Here is a 21,557-nt window from a genome sequence, read left to right as displayed (position 1 = left end):
GAGTTACACTAAGGACATTGCACTAGCAAATATTTTAGCAAAATGAAGAGATAATAGACCTACATTCCAGGGACTGCATTTTACAGTTGTGTAATTTGATCTCCGCCTCCATTGTCTTTGTCGCCGCAAGAGCCGCAACTTTTGAAACCAGACAGACAGAGAGAGACTATGGTTTTCTGGGTACGTACCCGAATAGCACAACGCTCACGAAACGCTCACGAATCGAAACGCTAGTAGATATCTATCTCTATCGCTCTTGTGTATTGGCGCGACAGAGCCAGACTACCTTTCGCGGCTTGTGTAAAGCGTGCAGTTCCCATAAAGTTGCATGAGTTGCAGTACACCTGGCCCCGTAGCCGAATGGCATTTCTGCGACGCAAAACGCAACCGAAACGCCGCAGAAATGTAGTCTGGCTCTGTCGCGACAATACGAAAGAGCGACAGAGATAGATAGCTACGAAAGAGATATTATCGTGAGCGTTTTTGCATTCGGCTACGCACACTGGACCGGCAGTATAACCTGCTCCGCTCAAAAATAAACAATTTTAGAGGATATTCTTTATGCCAAATATAATTGACACATATCTCATTCATAGGTATATTCGACAGGCAGCATATAATTATTAAATGTAACCTGAATGGGCACCATGATGTAGCCAACGACGTTGTCCCTCATATAGGCCGCGGCCAGTTGCAAGGAGAGGTGAGCGGACGGCAGCGGGGAGGGGAAGGGGCGCGGGAGGGCGCTCACGGCCACCGTGGCTGCCACTCCTAGACATAGAATTCAGTAGCAAGGGTCAGTAGATGGTCGAGATGCCCTTGTGGAGTAGGAGGCTGGCGCAAGTGGACTAGGCTGGAGCACAGACCAACCCCGGCTGGAGGGATCTTGAATTAGTCGGACCCCTTAAAAGTGGAAGATTCTTCTCAGATCCGTATGTCAGGATTACATCATCATCATCATCATCATGCGTGGTTCAGTAAACGTCATGATTTCAACGAAGTTTAAAATACCCGAATTGTCTTGGACTGACTCTGACCTGAGACATATACAGAGTGTGTTTGATAGCGAGCAAGTGACAGCAGCTACCAGAACACTGCTATGCGAAAACGGCCTCATAAGAGTCATGAGACTTTCCTCGATTTGAAATTAATGAAGATCAGCGTCTACACATTTTGCAAAAATCGTATGGGACACCAGCCCGCCACATTGGACGTAGACCGAATGTGTGTCACTGACCTGATGGTGCCAGCAGGAACCTGTTGCGTGGATAGCTCCGCCAGCTCGCTCCCAGGCGGGCCGTGCTGTCCCAGAGCCCGCAGCATTGGATGTAGATCGAATGTGTGTCACTGACCTGGTGCCATCAAGAACCTGTTGCGTGGATAGCTCCGCCAGCTCGCTCCCAGGCGGGCCGTGCTGTCCCAGAGCCCGCAGCATTGGATATAGATCGAATGTGTGTCACTGACCTGGTGCCATCAAGAACCTGTTGCGTGGATAGCTCCGCCAGCTCGCTCCCAGGCGGGCCGTGCTGTCCCAGAGCCCGCAGCATTGGATGTAGATCGAATGAGCGTTGCTGTTCTGTATCCTAAAACAAATTATGATATTATTGTGAAGCTCATTAGGCCTAGGCCAAAGAGAGCTTATCCTTAATTTTTTTTAATCGTGAAAGTTTAAATCAGTGTAAAGTTTGTGAATCACCTCAATAGCTTAACCGCTTTGTCCTCATCGAGATTAAAGCACAGCTTCTCCGGGGCCCAGGCGACGGTCAACGGATAGCGCGGGACAGGCGGGACGGGCGGGACGACTGTGACGGAGACAGCTGTGTCTCGCCCATACTTGCTTTTTGGTTCTAACTCGGTGATTGATATCTGGAGAAATAAGGTACCTTGTAATTATCTCATAGGCTGGTTTTAGTATCACGCGGAGCGATCCGCACGGCCAATTTGTATGAAGTTGATGTTGTCGTCTAAAGCTCCCTACACGCGCGAAAACGAAAACGCGAGTGTGGGTGGATTCTTTCTGCGTATCGAGTATGGAGGGCGCTTTACATATCAGGCCCCGTAGCCGAATGGTATTTCTGCGACGCGAAACGAAAACGAAACGCCGCGAAAGGTCTGGCTCTGTCGCGCCAATACGTACGAGCGATAGAGATAGATATCTACGAGCGTTACGTTTTGTGAGCGTTTCGTGAGCGTTTCTGCCATTCGGCTACGTATCCAGGCCGGTACGGATCAGTCTGCACGGTCGGTCCGTCTAACTCTAACACCAGCTATAGGGTTCCTTGTAATTATCTCATAATAAGTATAGGCAAAGAATGTTAGAGATGAATGTTGATGGATGGAGATGGAGGGGTAAACCCAAACAACGATTCATGGATTGTGTAAAAGAGGATATGAGAAAAGAAGGAGTGCTGAGATGACGAAAGATAGAGGAGAATGGAAAATGTAGACAAGTTGTACCGACCCCGCATAGCGTGGGATAAGGATAAGAGAAGACGAGGGTTCCTTGTAACTATTTAAGTTACAGCCCAAACAGATGTTTAAAGGAATAAATGCTACATAAACCTAAGTAAAGCATACCCCTGCTTAGGTATCTTAAGTTCCTGATTAGGTATGATATCACCGGACTAACGTACAACTGTAATTAATGTATTAAACGTTAAGGGAATATCCACACTCAGGCGACGGGCGTAGTAAGACGCGGAACGGACGTCAGCGCCGCGCCGCCAGAGTGTAATTTAAAAAACGTCTCCTCAGTACGACATGTGTCGCCTGAGTGTGGGTTGTCGCTCAGAAGTAGGATGACAAAGACCTAATTCCAATAAGGCTTAGTTACCCTTCGGGTTGGAAGGTCAGATGGCAGTCGCTTTCGAGAAACTAGTGCCAAAATCCTGGGATTAGTTGTCAAAGCGGACCCCAGGCTTCCATGAGCCGTGGCGAATGCCGGGATAACACAAGGAGGATGATGATGAAGTAGGATGACAAAGAACTGTCAAAATATCGAAAGTGACACCAAAACTGGAACAAATTTGTGTCATCAGGACTATTAAATACACAAATTATATATGAAAACTTGAATAATTTGCTTTTCTTTCAACTGTTTAATAGAAACGAAAACCACCCACTCTATAAAAAGGTATGTACATATCAAGATTATTACGTTCTCTGGTGTTATTTTATCTCGTAGATTGCTGGAGATGACCGGCGGCAGAACAGAACCATCGTCGACATCCGAACACACCAAAAGTTTATACACACTCATTGCTTAGCGAGAAAATTATCATGTTTATAAACCGTTTTAAACCATTGCATGTAAAATTTCCTCTTGTATTTAATACAATTTAACTTAAACAGTTAATGTCATTTGTGGAATCTCAAATCTTAATTTTTTTTTATTCGTTCATCCGGACAGGCTAAGACCATAGGCTATGCTGCCTCGTCTTCAGTAATTTCATGTCATAAGTTGTTTTTGGTTACAACGTCTTCCTTTTTGTAGAACAATGTGTCGCTTACCTTCAAACCTGGGTAAATCCATTCTGCTTTAAGGTTGAATATATAAAAAAATATAATGTGATCTGAAAGATAATCAAGCTTATAGCAGAATGGATTTACCCAGTTTTGAAGTTAAGCGACACTGGACTGGACTGGACATTTCAACTGGACTTGAGCCTCAAGTCCAGTTAAAATTTCTTCAGTATCTCAAATCTTAAATGTAAGTACCACAGACAATAGAAGACCTCGATTAAAGAGTTTCTATAATGATAACTGACTCCATCGTCTAGAACCAAGCACAATATTATATCGTACCTACTAGTTTTCTTACCCGCGGCTTCGCTCGCGCTAAATTCGAAAATTGCGGAATGCTACATACAAACTTCCACCCTCCATTTTAGGGAAGTGGGGGGTTAGAAAGAGACAAAAATAAGCCTTTGCCACTCTCCATCCCTTGAACTATCTCCACTTAAAAAAATCACGTCAATTCGTCACTCCGTTTTGCTGTGAAAGACGGACAAACAAACAGACACACACACTTTCCCATTTATAATATTAGTATGGATTTAATGAGGAGGCACACTCAACTCACCACCCTTAGTCCATTGCACTTGCATTGCACAGATAAAGAATTTCATACGTGAGAGCGAGAATGGTATGGAGGTATGTTTTTTCTCTCTCACACATAGATAAAATAGAATGACAGTGACATGCTTAGACACTTGCAGAGGCGCCGCCTGGCAGGATAAAAAGTCAGTGTGCCTACTCATTACCATGGGTTCCAAATGTTTCCTTGGTATTACTTTACGTCTTTGCAAAGGTCATAAGTTCATGATTTAATGACGTTTAAAATAACACACCGTACCGGGAGGGCTAGCAAAATCGCTGCAAACTTAGCTTGGTATAACATGGTCGTAGTACATACTCCTTGACTTGACACATTCACTGTTCAGTGCGACCACTTACATTACCTAATATGGGTCCCGGTCACAGACAAACGTATCATTTCCCTATGATTTCGCTTACGGTTCTCCTGTCATCCTACTACTTCTATGATCCCAGCATATACCTATATATTACACAAAATTGTTACTAAAAAATATCTAGAAACTTCGAAACGAAGTGAACGTTTCGTCAGGCCGTTACAGTGGGTCGGGGCAAGTCGGGCGGATCTCCGGTGAGTCGCGGCGGAACCGCGCAAGACTTCCGCTTGAGCGTCACGCGTCGCGTCGCGTCGTGCCTTACCGGACCACCACGAACTCACGGGGCACTGTTGCTACACTCTTATTATTATTTAGTATTTATTTTTTAAAGACAACAATAGCCCATGATGGTAAGTAGACGAGATTAACCAAATAAGTCGCGAACAACCGTTTTGTCCATAACCTATCAATATATTGTTAGTCGAACTTTCGTGAAGGCTCTATCATTAGGGTGTTAGTGAAAGATTGCATAACAAATGTTCGCAGAAAATCTACATGTTTAGATGGACTTCACATGAGCGAAATAAAAATATTGGGAATGAGGGATCGCTCAAGACGTAATAGCAGATGAGTGCCTTACAGGTCACAGTTGCTTCATTTTTACATGAAATAGTGATGGCTTTGGCTAAGTTTGTTCGCATGACCACAATGACCTCATACATAAATTTACCAGTTTAGGTGACAGAAGGCGAATCCAATTTGTAAACATTAAATGTGCTAAGGAAAAGAATCTTTCCGATTTTCAACGGGACACGGCTGAAGGGGCGAGCTGGTTTCGACTGCGCCCATCATGCATCTCAATTATCCAGAAAGTTCATTCGAAGATCATTTTGCTTATAATAATCTGAGTAATCACAGGGAACGGTTTGACAGTATTTCAGCTAACATGTAGAGAGACTTGCTAGCTTCGTCGGTCAGGCTTCATCTTGGACAGAACGCGGATAGTTCAGCGTTTCTTGTATGTCACTCCGAACACCCTAACCATCGGCAGCGTAGGCCATGCACTGGCCGACTAGGTGTGGCACTTTGGATTACGTTTTTATAATAAATTAATGATAGATTGTATTGTTTTGGTAATATATTTTCTATTCTTATACTACTCGTTTGGTACTCGTATAAACCTAAACTGAGATAATAAATGAATAAAAAGAAATAATTAGTGAAACTCTGACATAAGTAATAATTAATGAGACTATGCGTTTTCACATTATCCGATCCGATATCGGATGTAGGACTGATACCCCATACATTACAGGCGCTATCTTGGATTTTTTCCATTTAAATCCTTCCGACATCCGATATCGGATCGGATAATGTGAAAACGGACTAAGACAATAGATACTTGGTTAGTGTTATATATGCCTATGTATATCCCACCAAAAACATTCTGTAAAAAATAGCCGTCTCGATGGAACTGCTTGTTTATCTCTAAAAAGTAATGAAATCTACATGAAGTTCCTTACTGCGATTTCTTTATTATTATAGTTAACTAGCCTTTGCTGCGGCTTCGCTCGCGTTAAATTCGAAAATCTCTCCACAAACTTCCATCCTCCATTCTAAGGAAGTGGGGGATATAAAAAGAGACAAAAAGTAGCCTATGTCACTTTCCATCCCTTCAACTATCTCCACTTAAAAAATCACGTCAATACGTCGCTCCGTTTTGCCGTGAAAGATGGACAAACAAACAGACACACACACTTTCCCATTTATAATATTAGTATGGATGTTGTGTGACTTGGCCGTTGAAGTGTAGTGGTACTGGCGACAGATTAGTGCAATGGTGTCATGGAGCACCTGGTTATAAACTTCTTTATACCCTTGTGTATAAACAAGTTTATAAGTTTCATATTCGATGGTCCGAGCTAAGGTTCGTAAAGCCATGAAGCCAAGCTGATAATTATTGACGCTAAACGCCGATCGAAACGCAGTCTGAAGTGGGTGATAGACGTACGATACGAGCAAGTATGCGTACTTATGGCTCGACGACCTTTTTCGATTGTGTGTCACCGTAAGTACGCGTAAAAACCGCCGCGCATAGTAGTCGACCATCCAACGCGTACTTGCTCGTACGCCTATCACCCACTTGACGTCACGCCAACACTTTATGGAAAAAGCGGGTTTTCGACAACTACCAATAAGATTTTTGATAAGATTTTAGACATTCAAAAATCTTCAATAATACTCAACTGTTTCGGTCGCACTCGTTCAAATATAGGGGAATATATTGGTGTGAGCGAGACGGTCAGGCAGGAAATTGATTGTCAACATGATATCTATCATAAACACCGTTCGAAATGGCCTCATTAAAATCTAAATTTTAAATATATTGAAAGTAACATTACTAATCATTGACGTCACGCTCAAAATGAAAGAGATAGAAAATTTTACAGTATGGTACTCTTTTGCATGATTGTCATAATTCAAAATAAGAACGATGGCTTGCGTTGTAAACAGGGACTGAAACATGACACGGGCCCCTAGCGTCATCTATATACTTTTCACTGTATCACTTGTAATGCCGTTGAACTACCGCGTGCGTATTTAAAAAAAAAACAACATTTTTATTCAAATGACACTCTTAGTGACATCTAACCAGACATAGAAATCGGTTATTGCCCGAACGATTTTAAAAATTAATCTTTGTTGGTGTGCGACTATTCTCAAAATAAAATGAGTAGGCACTTAGGCAGAGTACCTACTGTAGTTTTAGTATTGAAACACGGTTAAAATGTACAAATGTATTGCGAAAAGGGTTTCGTATTTTTCCCGAAACATTCGTACCTATTTGTCATGCTAGTCCAGTCAATGTCAGTACATCTTGTACTGAGACTGACTGAAATAGCATGACACGTTCGTACGTTTCCATAACAATACGAAGGCAGTCTTTTCGCACTATCTACGCGTTCGAATTCAGAAAATTGTCACTGAAAATAATCAGCAAGTCACTGTTTTCAACCGGTACTTTAGTGACAAAATCCCGTATGCGAGATTAAAAAATCGCCTCCCTGTACCTAAATGTCGTGTCCATTGAGATCGCAAACGTACCTGCCTCAACAGAAATTATTGAAGCAGGCTCCACTCCCAAGTCATAAATAATTTCGTCGTTAACATGCCACTACATTTCAAGACCCAGCGAACAATCATTAATAGCAATCAAATTTTGCAAGGAATCAAATATTTAGGCGATGGTGACGCGTAGACTAAACAATGAGATCAGCCTCACCACAGCTGTAGACGGTCGCCTACTTTTCTGAACAATGACATTGATTGAACCGCCCGAAATATATGGGAATGAACTCAACCCGCCGTGTTCTGCTTAGTGTGGCCAGACGGTCGGGATTTGGCGTGAATCTCCCGTATTTTTAAATTAAAGGAAAAATTCACACCTTCGGCAGGACTCGAACCTGCAACCTGTGGCTTTGCCAGAGCCATTGCTGTCACCAACAGCCACGGATGCCTGCTGGATGTGTGCGAATTTATCCATGCTTTTCCCTTAATTCTTAAACGCCTTAAGGTGGCGTTAGGGTGGCTTAGGGTGAGGATTCTCCCGATTTTTTCCATGTCCTCCCGACTCCCGATAAAATATTTTTTTTCCGAAAAATAACTTTGCAAAAATTTTGCACCTCCCTGTATACGTGCAGCTTATGGTCATACTACACGCAGCGGGCCTACGGGGCCCTCCGAGTATAATATAATAACGCGTTCCGGGTGCTGGTGGGGCTGCCCCGCTTCTGTAGCGCATCACGGATGTTTGCTGAAGCGCGTATAGACTGCTTTTATACAACTTTGCGCAAACGATGCACATCCCTGGTGCGCCGGGTGCGGGCCAGCCCCAACCCCCTCCTGTGTTTGATAGCCGAGAGGTTGGACTGCCCATATTTAAGGCATTGTGAGGACTTGCATGTTTCTAGAAGTACGTATTATGTTTAACCACTAATTACGTGCTCCTAGAAACATTGCCCTAGTAGTCTAGTATTAATGTAAATAAAATAAGTACTAACATAGTTCTTAAGTGCAGACTAACCATAATATTATACTATGAGTCATACTCTTACTCGAAATAAAGGAATTTATTATTAAAAATCATTTGCTTAGTTTGGTTGGGGCTATAGGAAAGGGGGTTTATAGGTTGATAAGTGTACTGTGTTCCGCAATATTTATTTATATCTGTATCTATCTACTTATCTATATTATTAATTATTATATCTGTATCTCGAAAAAGACATGAAATTGTTAAATGTTAATGAAGAATAACACTTGACACGTTGTAAACTTTGAAGTTACATTTTGTTGATATGGTTAAATTATTGTAGGTAAACGAAATTACCGTTTTAATCTCGAAAACGCGTGGAGGTATCGAGTTGAAAAATATTTAATTTTATTTAACTTTGCATTTCCCGACAAAAGTACGAAAATTCCAAAAAAAAATACCTACTGTCCCGATTTTGGAGTATCCGATCTGGTAACCCTTGTGCTCCATGTGTCGGACTGTGTCTTTGGTCTTCCATCTGGCGCCGTTCGTCACATTATATATTATGTTAAATTTGTCATCGCGGTTTAATTAACTCAATTAACTTCTAACATAATTACGAAAGAGTTTCCAGTCGATATAAATACTTGTAGGAAAAGATCAAAGCGAACAATGTTTGATCTGAGGTGAATAGCTTGTGTTTGATCAATAAATTTTAGAACATCAAACCGTGTGGTAGATGTTGGTCAATAATCACCAAAACTTTTACGGCAATTTCCAATTACGGTGCATCATGGTGGAAATAAAGGAATTCCTACATGTATTTTCTAGGTAGATGGTCAATTAAGACTCATTTTACTACTGTTACTATTAATCCTAATTAATAATGCCGCCTGTTGTCTACCATAGTTAAAGTATTGCGCTTAATGTTTTGATGTCATCTTGTTATATTGGTGAGCAATAAAAAATATTTGTATAGTATTGTACTAATTCCAGCTGGTTTGAACATTAACCTCTCAAGAGCCTTGTTCCAGATCTGTCCCAGGCAGTTTAAACTGTAATTGACAGACTGAAAGTTATTAATTCAGTAGCAAATTTTTGACAACGGCGCTCCGGGTTAACACATTTCTTTAGCGCGACAAATTGCTGATGTTACGATGTCTGATAATCACATAATATACGATTTAATAATGGATCCTCATAACGGAGTATAAATGCTTATTACACAGAGTGAGTACTAGCCAGGCATTCCGAGAAGCCGGAGCGGGGCGAGGGGCGGGAGGCGAGTAACGGATGAGTGTCCGTGGGAACGGACACCACTTCCGCTCTGCGCGAGCGCCGTTGAGCTGAGCTATTTCCTTTATGTTGGGATTGTAGGGTGACCTTCCAGAACGTCTTAGCAGTTATTACATTTAACTTTTTTCCGGTTTGAACACATTTAAAAACATCATTCATCTTGAAATAATACAAAGAAAAAGTGACCACGGACTCCAGCTGGAAGCCTTGGAGCCTTGGTCAGTTTTCCACACCTCGGACACTGGCGATCAAATATGTATATGAAAGAGGCGCGTTCCTAGCACACATTCTAAGCTCGTGTAGGTGAACGCGTACTATGCTTGAATGAGTGAGGTGTGACAGGTCGACTGGTCGCGTTTTTGACAGGCGGTAACTGTGAGGTAACTGAGATGGGGTGGACGGCACTTTCAGCGGGGAGCGCGGGAGTGGCCATACTCTACGATAGTACTCTTTATTATGCTGTTCTTTTTCCTTGCATATGATATTTATTTCAAGTTTATAGTAGTGTGACTACTTAAAAATAATAGTCTTAGAAACATTCCTACCTAATACCTTTGCCATAGATCGGGTTGTAGGTAAGTAAACATTAAGTGCTAGCTGCTAGCGCTTAGTCTAAAAATTATTACACCATGAACAAAAACGATCTTAGGTCATTTAATTAAATCGTAAATGTTTGAGGACTTCCCACATCGGGGAGCATGTACAACTTTCATGAATATGAATGAAACTACATAAGCTACCAGGCTACCACATTGTGACTGAAAATAAGTAAATGGAATGAATTATCGCCTGCGGTATTTCCGGACCGATAAGACCTTCAAGTCTTCAAGAAAAGAGCGTACACCCATCTTAAAGGCGGCAACGCACCTCCAACACCTCTGGTGTTTCTGTTGTCCATGGGCGGCAGTGATCGCTTACCATCAGGCGACCTGTCTGCTCGTCTGCCTCCTATTCCATAAAAAAAAGTAAAACTAAATACAGCTTCCGAGTTCTCGTGTTAATTAAATCCTTCAGAACATTGAATAAAATTGTCAGCATCACATAGGTGGTCTCATCTCCGATGTCTCCATTAGATCCAGCACACGTAGGTAATGTGACACCTCTCGTGATTATGTCACGTTTATAGCTTAGCCATACGACACCTACCTTAGGTTACCTAATACTCATTATAGTATACACTCCTTTAATACAAACGTGTTATCACAATTTCGTTTTCTTTCAACCTTTTTTTAGACTGATCGGCAATTGACCCTAGTCACAGCATGGAAAGTGAAGACAAGGGTCTAAGATGGAGCTCACCGATTCAGTAATAGCCTATTCACTCTTACTTTAAAGAGACCGAGGTCGTATTTATCAGGGAACGCCGAGCCCTAGTGCGTTTTCACATTATCCGATCCGATATCGGATGTCGGATCGATATCCAATACATTACAGGCGCCATCTTGGATTTTTTCTATTGAAATTCTCCCGACTTCCGATATCGGATCGGATAATGTGAAAACGGACTTAGGTAAGTAATTGTTAAAAGTGGCTCTGAAACGTGTGCAGTTTCGTGTGCTCTGCTTACCTCTTTCTGGGAATACAGGCGTGAGTGTGTGTGTTAGTTTTGAGCATGTAAGTACTAAGGTAGGTAGAGATACCGGCTTTTACAAGTTCTGGTGAATCGAGAACGCTTGGTTCCACTACGTTTGTTAACGGGACGGTTTACCGAGTTGTACATCAAGACCGGGTTGCGATGGCCGCCACCCGCCACATCTCTGTAATCCTTGTAATATTTCTTGGTTATAGGATAAACCAAACAAATACATTTTTAAAAATCGAAATAAGATGACATATATTAAAGAAAAAACGATGAGCACCACCAGTGGTGAAGGCCGGATTCGAACCGGCGTCTTTAGCAATCCGGGCTAACGCCATGAAATTTCTCTTCTATATGTTGTCATCTTTGTAAGACTAGGTGTCTTTGACCAACTCTAAGGGCAAGCAGTAGGTGCTTGCACCTCCTATAAATACATTTTTTGTAAAAACTTCTAATCAGCAGTTCTCGAAAGATTTGTACAAAAATTAAGAAAAAGGTTTTTTTTTATTCCTTTTTTGTTACCAAGATTTATTTCATGAATTGAGATTTTAGTAAATTTTTAATAAGTAACGTTAATGGTAACCCTTCTCTACTAGAAAGCCACTTGTATTTCGTTACACATCGTCAAGAAGGCCCGCCACGTTGGTCATGCATCGCGCTCATGCCAGCCGGCCTAGCCGAAACGACAATCGCTGACGCTAAACGCCGATCGAAACGCGGTCTGGCTCTGTCGTGCCAATACGGAAGAGCGATAGAGATAGCTACGGTAACGATATTATCGTTTGTGCATTTGTTTATTGCAGAACGTTGACCGCTGCAGTCTTGCTATCGCCGGAAGCCCGGCCGGAAGTGCGCAATCTCGGCCAATTGGACGACCTGCCTGTCACGCCGTGAGCCCTCCCGCGACCATTCCTTACCGTTCACTGAACAAGGAATTACTAAGGATAGGAAGGAGGTACTCACGCCTGTATTTCCAAAAGGAATAGGTAGAATATATCTTTCAGTGCCACACTTAGCAATTAAGGGGTTGAAAGCCAAAGATTAGGTATGATTGGAGTGACAGGTTGCTAGTACATAGCCCACACCACACCATACCTAAAGGAACATATCACAGTCGGCTTTTATGATACCCACGGGTGAAAAGGGGGGTGGTGAAATTCTCCATCCGTCACTTAGCGACCAGTTTACTTGGAGCCTCACGGTTGTTGCCAGGCCCGAGTTACAAGAGAACAGGACATCAAAAGTATGATGGCATCTGCATATTGCAACTAAAGACCAACTAAGACAATAACCTTGTGCCTGTGAAAGAAGAGAGAAATTGCTCAAGTATAAGTGCCCTCTTAGCAAAGGGGTTGAAAGAAAACGAAATTTAATCGTCAGTGACAGGTTTCGCCCATCGCCCAAACCCCGAACCGCAATTGAATTTAATTAATGCCTTTAAGGCATTTTACCAAGGAAGCTGGCGATATTTCTTTGCTGCATCACAATGCAGATACGATCAACGAGGAAGCCACTAGCTACCAGCTAATATTCTGTCAGCAGTTACGTCAGCCAGGCGATTCGCGAGTAAAATAGACTGCGCTCTGAGACCCCGCAGATCTAGAGTTTCAAGGCACAATGGATACCTATATAGACATTTAACGTACGTCGCGTCGTGCAATTAGAACCATGAGGTCTGAAGACATTCATCCCCTTAATTTAATAATAAAATGGTACTTTCTGGGAAAGCTCTTGTATATGTCGTATCGTATCATAACCACAAAAATTAAATTTTGGAAAAACATTCGACTGTGGACCAATTTCCATCAAGCATGGTTAAGAACACTCCCGACTAATTCAGTTTTCTACATCGGTTCATCCGTTCGGGAGCTACGATGCCACAAACAGACGCACACACGTCGTTTTGCGCCGGGGATTAAAAATTTCGGAGCTTTTCGCCGCTCCGTCCGCTTGTATTATGTAAGGGTCTTTCTAAAGCGGTCGCGTTCGCCTGACATTGACCTCCAGCGCGGTCGCCGAGGCCTCTCTCTGAGTACTTTACAATTTCATTCTATCCATAGACGCTTCATCTGCATATTAATGAAGACGAAGATGGTAATAAGACGACGGCCTATCCCGCGGCTCGGCGGTGTTAATGAAACTTTGGACTTTGTAAGTTTGTAAGTTTGATGGATATGGATTTTGTAATAAGAATTATCGTTTATTTGATAAAACGAAAATTTTGTTTAGTAGCTCTTCGATCTCCTTGTCTCTTACACGTCACAGACAATTTGAATACCTATTACTAAATAATTTGAAAGTTTTTAATTTGGTAAAAAAAAATATTTATAATTTGTACATTTTCGGGTGTCATAGACGTCGACTGTGGGATATGGGTTAAATTGTGGCGTAGGCGAGAGGCTGGCAACCTGTCACTGCAATGTCAGAATTTCTATTTCTTTCAACCCCTTTTAGCCAAGAGTGGCACTAAAACTTAGTAGTTCATGTGCTCTGCCTACCCCTTTATGGGATACAGGCGTCATTATATGTATGTGTATGTTTGTACATTTTGTAGTTAACCAACCAAATACAAAATCAAACGTATCTGTCACAGAGCTCTTATTTAGCCGTGTAATATTTTGTTTACCTTTAAGTGAAAGAGGCTTTTGAGGGTAGAATTTGCTTACTTTTATTTAAATACCTATTACCTGCAGTCTGACCAAAAAAAGTAATTAAAAACTTTTTACAAAAAAATACAACCGACTTCAAAAATAACAATCATCATCATGAGGTTCACTTTATGAAAGTGCTAGTTTTCGAAAGAAACTACTCGAGTTACTTAAGAAAACACCGAAATCACCATACATGTGCCTTTAAAAATTGAGGAGATCCCTCAACTCTTCATGGAGCTCATCATCAGAACAGCTCCAGATTAATATGGGACCACCTTGGAGGTAGCTCCTTTCAAACAAAAAAAAAATATTAAAATCGGACCACGGGTCTCGGAGTAATTAGGTAACGTAAATAAAATGGACCCGAATATATAACCTCCTTCTTCTTTATTCTCAGTAAAAAAGTCGGTAAAAAGTGGAAACATCAACAAAAGCATCTTCACAAACATGTAATTGAAGACATACCTATATTATAAAAATGCAAAACTAGTCAAACGTTTAGTCGAGATGATTAAATTAAATTAATAACTACTTACCTAATATCTTGTTATGTTGTCATGTTGTTGCGACGATGAAATTAGTTGTAAGTATATATTTTAAATATGTTCTCATGTCAGTGATGTATTATCTTTATGAGAATAAATGTCTTTAAACCTAAACCTAACATCATAGTGTCGTCCCGTTTTCTCACACACATTGATTAGAGAGGGATGACACCACAATTTTGCCACTTTAATTTCTACTCTTTTAAATTCAGACTGCAAAGATACAGACAAATACGAGTCAAAACTCCTGCAAAGTAAATACTTAATTACTTCCTTATTTAAAAAGTAAAATCCCACTCCGTACCGTTACTCATTCAGCAGTAAGAAAGTAAGTGTTCCTACTAGCCAAGGTCGGAAAAACTCCACATCGTCGTTTTTTATCCGAATAACTCATGGCTTGCTCGTTAAATGTCGGAAATGTTTCTCTCAAGGTTCCCATTCACTGCAGGCGTTTCGATTAATGAAATAAGAGTTGGACTAAGCTAACTATGCAATTGTGTTATAGAAGGTAGATGTTTAAATTTGTGGCAGTGGATCTGCGTCAGTAAGTCAGTGATTGGCAAGAGGCTGCGCGGGATTGGGACTCTCATGTCGGAGATCAAGATTCACTTTGGATGACTAAGCCAACATAGTTAGTTTAAACATAAATCAAATATGAGCAGATTACGAGTATAACATCCCATACATTACAATACAATACAATACAATACAAAGCATTTATTCATGGTAAACACACATAAAAAAAAAATACAAACAAATGGTTATAAAAAAAAAACAGTATAAATGTTGTTTACCACGAAATGGTCCCGCCTCAGCATATTGCTAACCATAAGGTCAGCGCTGATCTTCCGTCGAGACCATTTGTGGGCCACGAACGCAAACGTGCAGCACGGCCTTAACAGTTATCCTGAACGCGTCCATTAGGAGCGCGCCATCTTGTATTCGGCCTGCGCGTTAAATGTCATGAATGACACTTGAGAAGATCGTGCTGCACGTGTGTTACTAAATATAATTTCTACATTAATGAAGTATTTATTTGCTAAAGAGTACATATAACGGACATGTCGAAGCAAAGAAAAATAAGTACATTTATACACTTTAAAATAAACAATACATCGTCAAATAACAATGAGAATCTTTGTAACAAAAACATTTACTTTGCCGAAGCGTGTGTGCTCCGAGGATTATTGGTTTCTTGCTATAAAATGTACATTAAAATGCGACCGCATGAAAGCGTGCAAAAAGTAGACGTAGCCACTAAAAATGCCTTGTTGCCATCGATTACGTGTAGGTTTTTTTTAGTTGATCCTATTTATTTCAAAATACGAAAGCGAAAAGTAGATGGCGCCACTAAAAACGCCTTGTTGCCATCGATTAATTGTAGTTTTTTTTTAGTTAGTCCTTTTTATTTCAACCTGTACCTATACAGCGTGTGTATTCCATACGGGCGAATATCTTAATAACGGTTAATATCGGACGTAAGGAGCCTAAACACATGATTTTTTAATAGATGAGATTTTTTATACATAATAATTCAGCACGCAATGTAGTATGTCCACATCAATTAGCGTACCTACCTAAACGTTATTACGACATGACGTTTATGTCATGCCAAATTAAGTTGGACGGCGTACATTGCTGCTTGATCAGATTAAAAAAAATTACTATTAATTAATAACACTTTTTAACAAAATGATTATCCTATACGATTCGTATGATCAGATACTATAACTGGATACATTATTCGCCCGTATGGAATCCACACGCTGTATACATATTTACATCAAATATTAATAAAACAATATTTATTACATAATAGTCATTCAATTAATAAAATTACACTAATTACGGTATGTATACACTTTTTCACCTTATTGCATACAATTAAGGTGAAAAAATGGATACATCTCTTTGTAGTCAACTGAACATTATTGACATTAAGTTTTTTACAATATGGAAGCCACACTCTGTATATGTCGTATCGTCAGATAGAGACAGATGCGAGCATCAATTAACTATTCATCTCGCATTCATCCCGAATGTGGAACCTATAAATGTTGAGTCTAGTCGCGAGTTCTGTTTGACCTTAACTGCCACAGACAGAAAAAAAACTGGGCAAGTGCGAGTCGGTCTTGAGTTCCAAGGGTTCTGTGAAACAATGTTTGGTTTTTCCTTTGAGTCCGATAGTTGTTTAACTGCAGATTTTGTGTTTTTATCACTCTCGAAGTACCTACCAGGCTCCTAGCTCAACGAATTTATAAGCATCACGATTCAGCATTCAGTGAGGCAATGCTGCCAGCATTTCAACGATTCTAAGTTTTTTATGTTAAATGTCACATGTCAAGTAGTTTTAAAAAAGACGAAGATGTTAATTTTTTGCCTCTCCCTATTTACCTGATTTTTTACCTGAGGGCTACTTGCACCACCGAAAATGGAGGGTTCACTCAAGGTTAACGGGCTGTGAACTGTCAAATTCCACATAAAATGGTGGGGTTAACCTCGGGTTAACCCTCCATTTTCGGTGGTGCAAGTGACCCTAAGTCAATTTAATTTGGGTCAAAAGATCAGTAACCTATGTAATTTCAGTCGAAACCGCTAGACTTGCCTAAACAGGTCGTACGATTGTAATTTTGTCGGCTCGATAATGACAATGACGTCTCTTCAAACCAAAACGTTACCTTTCAGACTGATTTGATCCATAGGGGCCATGGGTATCAATATCTAGAGCTAATATTTGATTTACTTAAAGTACCTACTAATCAAGCAATCAATTATCAGCATGTCAGACAAACAAACGAGTGATCCTATAAAGTTTCGTTTTTCCTATTGATGTACGGAATCCTAAAACCGAGACAAGTTCGAATTTACCACACACAATGTGGTTCTTATGATGCATTCCTACTCGTAATGACATCATCGGTCTTTTTAATTCTATTTGACCTATATCTGACATTTGCTGTTTGTTATTTAATTTTTTTAGAAAGCTCAAAGAATCCACAGTTTGGTGACCGGGAATGTCACCACCCGTGGATGTAGTAGAAGTCGACTGTGGGATATGGGTTCAATTGTGGCTAGAGGATGGCAACCTCACACTGCAATATCATAATTACGTTTTCTTTCAACAACCTAATTGCTAGGAGTGGCACCGAAACTTGAGCAGTTTCATGTGCTCTGCCTACTCCTTATGGAAGCGTTTGTTTGATGTTTTGTTCGTTTCTTTGTTCAGGGTGCATACATTAGATAATATTAGGTACCTAATAATTAGTTTGGTTTCGGGGGGTGCTATTGAGACTTTTTATTATTTTAGTTAGCAGAGGCGTGGCGTGCGTGCTTCAAAAAGTTTGGGAACCTCTGTATATATGTATGTAATGTATGCATGTACCTTTAAACGTTTAGATAACAAATCTTAATTCAATTATAATAATGAACAATGAAAATCGAGTGGTAATCACTATACCGCCGTGAGTTGATCGCGGAAGACGTAAAAACTGCGTCTCCGTTCCAAATCCCGAGTTCGTTAAGACAGAGACTGCAAGTAATTAAACAAGAATTATGCGTCCGAATTCCAAATTGGTTTGTGGGAGCGTAAAACGTAATTTCATTTAACCCTTTGAACGCTAACCAGTATGCATCATCGTGAATTTTAGGGATCGATTTTTGAATTCGTGTTTGTTTTGGTCACTTTGGTAAACGGTGAAATGCTATTTTTTTTAAAGAGTGAGAGATATTGGGAGCTTGTGGTATTAATGGTATCTCGGAGGAATTAGACTAGAGTACCCGTCATGTCTCACTGCAAACTGTGAGTAATGAGTGTAATGATAGACAACCTAGTCGTCTTCGACACGCATAATAAGTGCTTTTTCTTGATCTATGGAATATAAATAAAATCTATTTGATTGGTATTGAGGTCTTATTTTCGATCTACGAGTAGAATTTAAATGCTTTTTAGTGGACATAGTGAACACGCGAGCAGTCGAGCACCACGAAAACAAGCGGTCTGATTAAAATATCGGTTCCCTTATTGGAATGCACAAAAAAGTGATAATGGCCTGTAGTTACCTGCGTTTTTCGCGGGCGAAGGATTAACTGTATCGAATCGAGCCGCGGAATCCTAAAAAGCTGAAGTCCCGTGTCGCCACACACGACAGGGCAAAAAACAAAGACACGTGAACCGGAAAGTCCGCGGACCATCTCGTTTTCGGAATAACACTTGCGAAACCGGTCGGGCGTGAGACGACGAATACCAATATGTTTCCTTCCTTGGTATTTATATTTATCTGGTTATGTTATACACAGGTCGCAGACCACAGGTAACGTGACACGTGACGCCTACGCTTGCGTTTTCACATTATCCGATCCGATATCGGATGAAGGACCGATATCCCATACATTGAAGCCGCCATCTTTGATTTTTGCCTTTGAAATCCTTCCAACATCCGATATCGGATCGGATAATGTGAAAACGTACTAATGATAATCATAATGACATGTGAAAATCTGTATTAGTATGTATTAGTCCGAACTATGGAGCATATAATTCAGCGATGCCCTCTGCACTCATACTCGGGACCACCAGAAGACCTGGGGGCCGATTTTTGAATCTCACTTTCACTAAAATACCGGTTGAAAACGGTGAATTGCCTATTATTTTCAGTGACAATTTTCTGAATTCGAACGCCGTGAGACTCAAAAATCGGCCCCCTGCTGGGCAATTTCGTGGCTGAGCGCATTGAATACTGACATTTAGTTTAAATTTTAATTGTAATTTAATTTGTATTCTCTGACATTCATATTGCCTGTTTTTGTGTATGCCATACGATACGGTTAATGCCTAATGACTGCAGTGATCGGGGATTTGGATTGGATGCCACACGGGGTGAATGACCTCAAACATTATGCTAGTATGGATATGCCACGGGATTCCAAGCTTCATGTGGTTAGAAAAAGGACAGTTTTTGTATCATAATTTATTTACCCACCTTTATATTATTGCTATTACGGGTCAATATTTTAAATAATAAATGCGACATCAAATCATCATTGTTATTACTGCTGAATTTATTTTTCTACATTAAAGTGAAAATTCATTTTATTATCGATAAATTATAATTTAGTGCAAAAATTTCACATATTATTTTCTTAGTGACAAAGAAAGTTTGACTTTTTTTATATTACACTTAAATAATACCTACAGTTCTAATCATTACTACATATTTACCTAAGCAACACTTGCTTATTCAATATCGTTTATGTAATAAATATATTACCTACACGGGAATTGCGTTTATTTTTCGACCAGTTACTGGTAACCTCATTGTTTATGAGCTACGATAGTTGCTTACCATTAGGCGCTCCGTCTGATCATTTGTCTACTATGACATAAGAAAAATTATCACGGGCCGGACGGCATATCCATATCACTGTTTCTACTTGACATCCCGCAGTGTGGCATCCAAATCCCCGATCACTGCTAATGAGAGTAATGAGCGCGGGAGACAGTCTATAAAGGAAAAAACCGATTTTTAAGCTCCATTTATAGCGAACGCTACATGTGGCTAAGCTTACCAGACACTTTCCACAAATTTAAGACAGTTCTGCAAATTAAAAAAACCGCATATTATAGCTACCTAACCATACCTAATCCAGCTGGCATACCTATTATGCTTCCATTTTTACCACTTATTCACGTGGATAAGACATCTGACATCACACTGATAATGATAAGTGATAAAATTGGAGGCATATACGCCGGTATATTATAGGTACCATAAGAGTTTCGAATGATTCACGGTTATTTTCATTAGACGTATATTGACCGGGATATAGACCGTGATTACCTTTTTGATTTTTGTCGAGCTCCCGATATTTCGACGCAGTTGCATGCATCATGATCACGGAAAACTGACGAAGGCGGGTGTATGTCAAAGTTGCGTAGACAGCGCGCGATCTACCCTCCTTGCGCGCGTCGGCTGCCTCACTTCCCACACTTCCTTTTCCCGCACTTTTTGCACTTCTTCGTCTATATCCCGGTCAATATAAGTCTAATAATTATACGTCATGAAAGGCATTCATATTACTCACATTTTTGACCAGGCAACTAAGTCGCAACCATCACACCTCTTTTAAAATCATGAAAACTGCCGCTACTGTTCCTGAGCAGTCAGCGCAGCCAACGGACACCTGCAACTCCAGAGACGTTACATGAAAATCAAAATTATAATTAAATTAGGTACATTAAAATTAAATTAACATTAAAACATACAAAAAAATAATTAATTAACATTAAACCATAAAATTAACTAATTAAAATTAAATTCAATTAAATGACAAATGAAAATAATTTACATTTATATTTACATCAAAAAATACTAACCGACTGCAGTCCGTACATGCCTGTTACAACAGTGGACTATGTACGGGCAGTCAAGACGGTCAGCAATCATCGCCAAGCCAAGACAGTGTTAGGGCTATTATGAATTAGCTGGGCTATCGCCTTATATGCAAAAATGGGGCAAGGCAAAGAAGTGACCATTTTTACTTGACACAATTAAGTAGCTAGTTCATTAATTACATTATAGCGTACCTATTTAATATACACATATGACATACCTATTGAAGAGATAAGATGACTTACCTTTTTCCTCTTGTGGCAATCATCCGGTTATTGCGTTGTTTTAGTTACTAACTGTAATACTTTAAATTGCTTTTGAAATCAATTTGGAGTTTTTTTACCATTCATTTAAAATACACCATTTAAGCTAGTTTATTCCAACTACAAAAAAAACCGGCCAAGAGCGTGTCGGGCCACGCTCAGTGTAGGGTTCCGTAGTTTTCCGTATTTTTCTCAAAAACTACTGAACCTATCAAGTTCAAAACAATTTTCCTAGAAATTGTTTATAAAGTTCTATTTTTGTGATTTTTTTCATATTTTTTAAACTTATGGTTCAAAAGTTAGAGGGGGGGGACGCACTTTTTTTTCCTTTAGGAGCGATTATTTCCGTAAATATTAATATTATCAAAAAACGATCTTAGTAAACCCTTATT

At 40.2% G+C, this 21,557-nt stretch overlaps 1 long non-coding RNA gene across 1 annotated transcript; it reads right to left on the bottom strand.

The window, feature by feature from the left end:
• Positions 1-1,454: 1,454 nt before the first annotated feature.
• LOC125228577 lies at positions 1,455-3,236 on the bottom strand. Its single transcript, XR_007177306.1, has 3 exons — positions 3,158-3,236; positions 1,697-1,866; positions 1,455-1,583 (listed from the first exon to the last, which is right to left on the bottom strand). It is a non-coding gene; the product is annotated as an uncharacterized LOC125228577 (long non-coding RNA).
• Positions 3,237-21,557: the final 18,321 nt, after the last annotated feature.

This window comes from Leguminivora glycinivorella, chromosome 8 (assembly GCF_023078275.1).
Source record: "Leguminivora glycinivorella isolate SPB_JAAS2020 chromosome 8, LegGlyc_1.1, whole genome shotgun sequence".
Lineage (NCBI taxonomy): Eukaryota > Metazoa > Arthropoda > Insecta > Lepidoptera > Tortricidae > Leguminivora > Leguminivora glycinivorella.
Note: the sequence above shows the minus strand (reverse complement) of the source record. Positions and strands in the feature narration are given on the sequence as shown.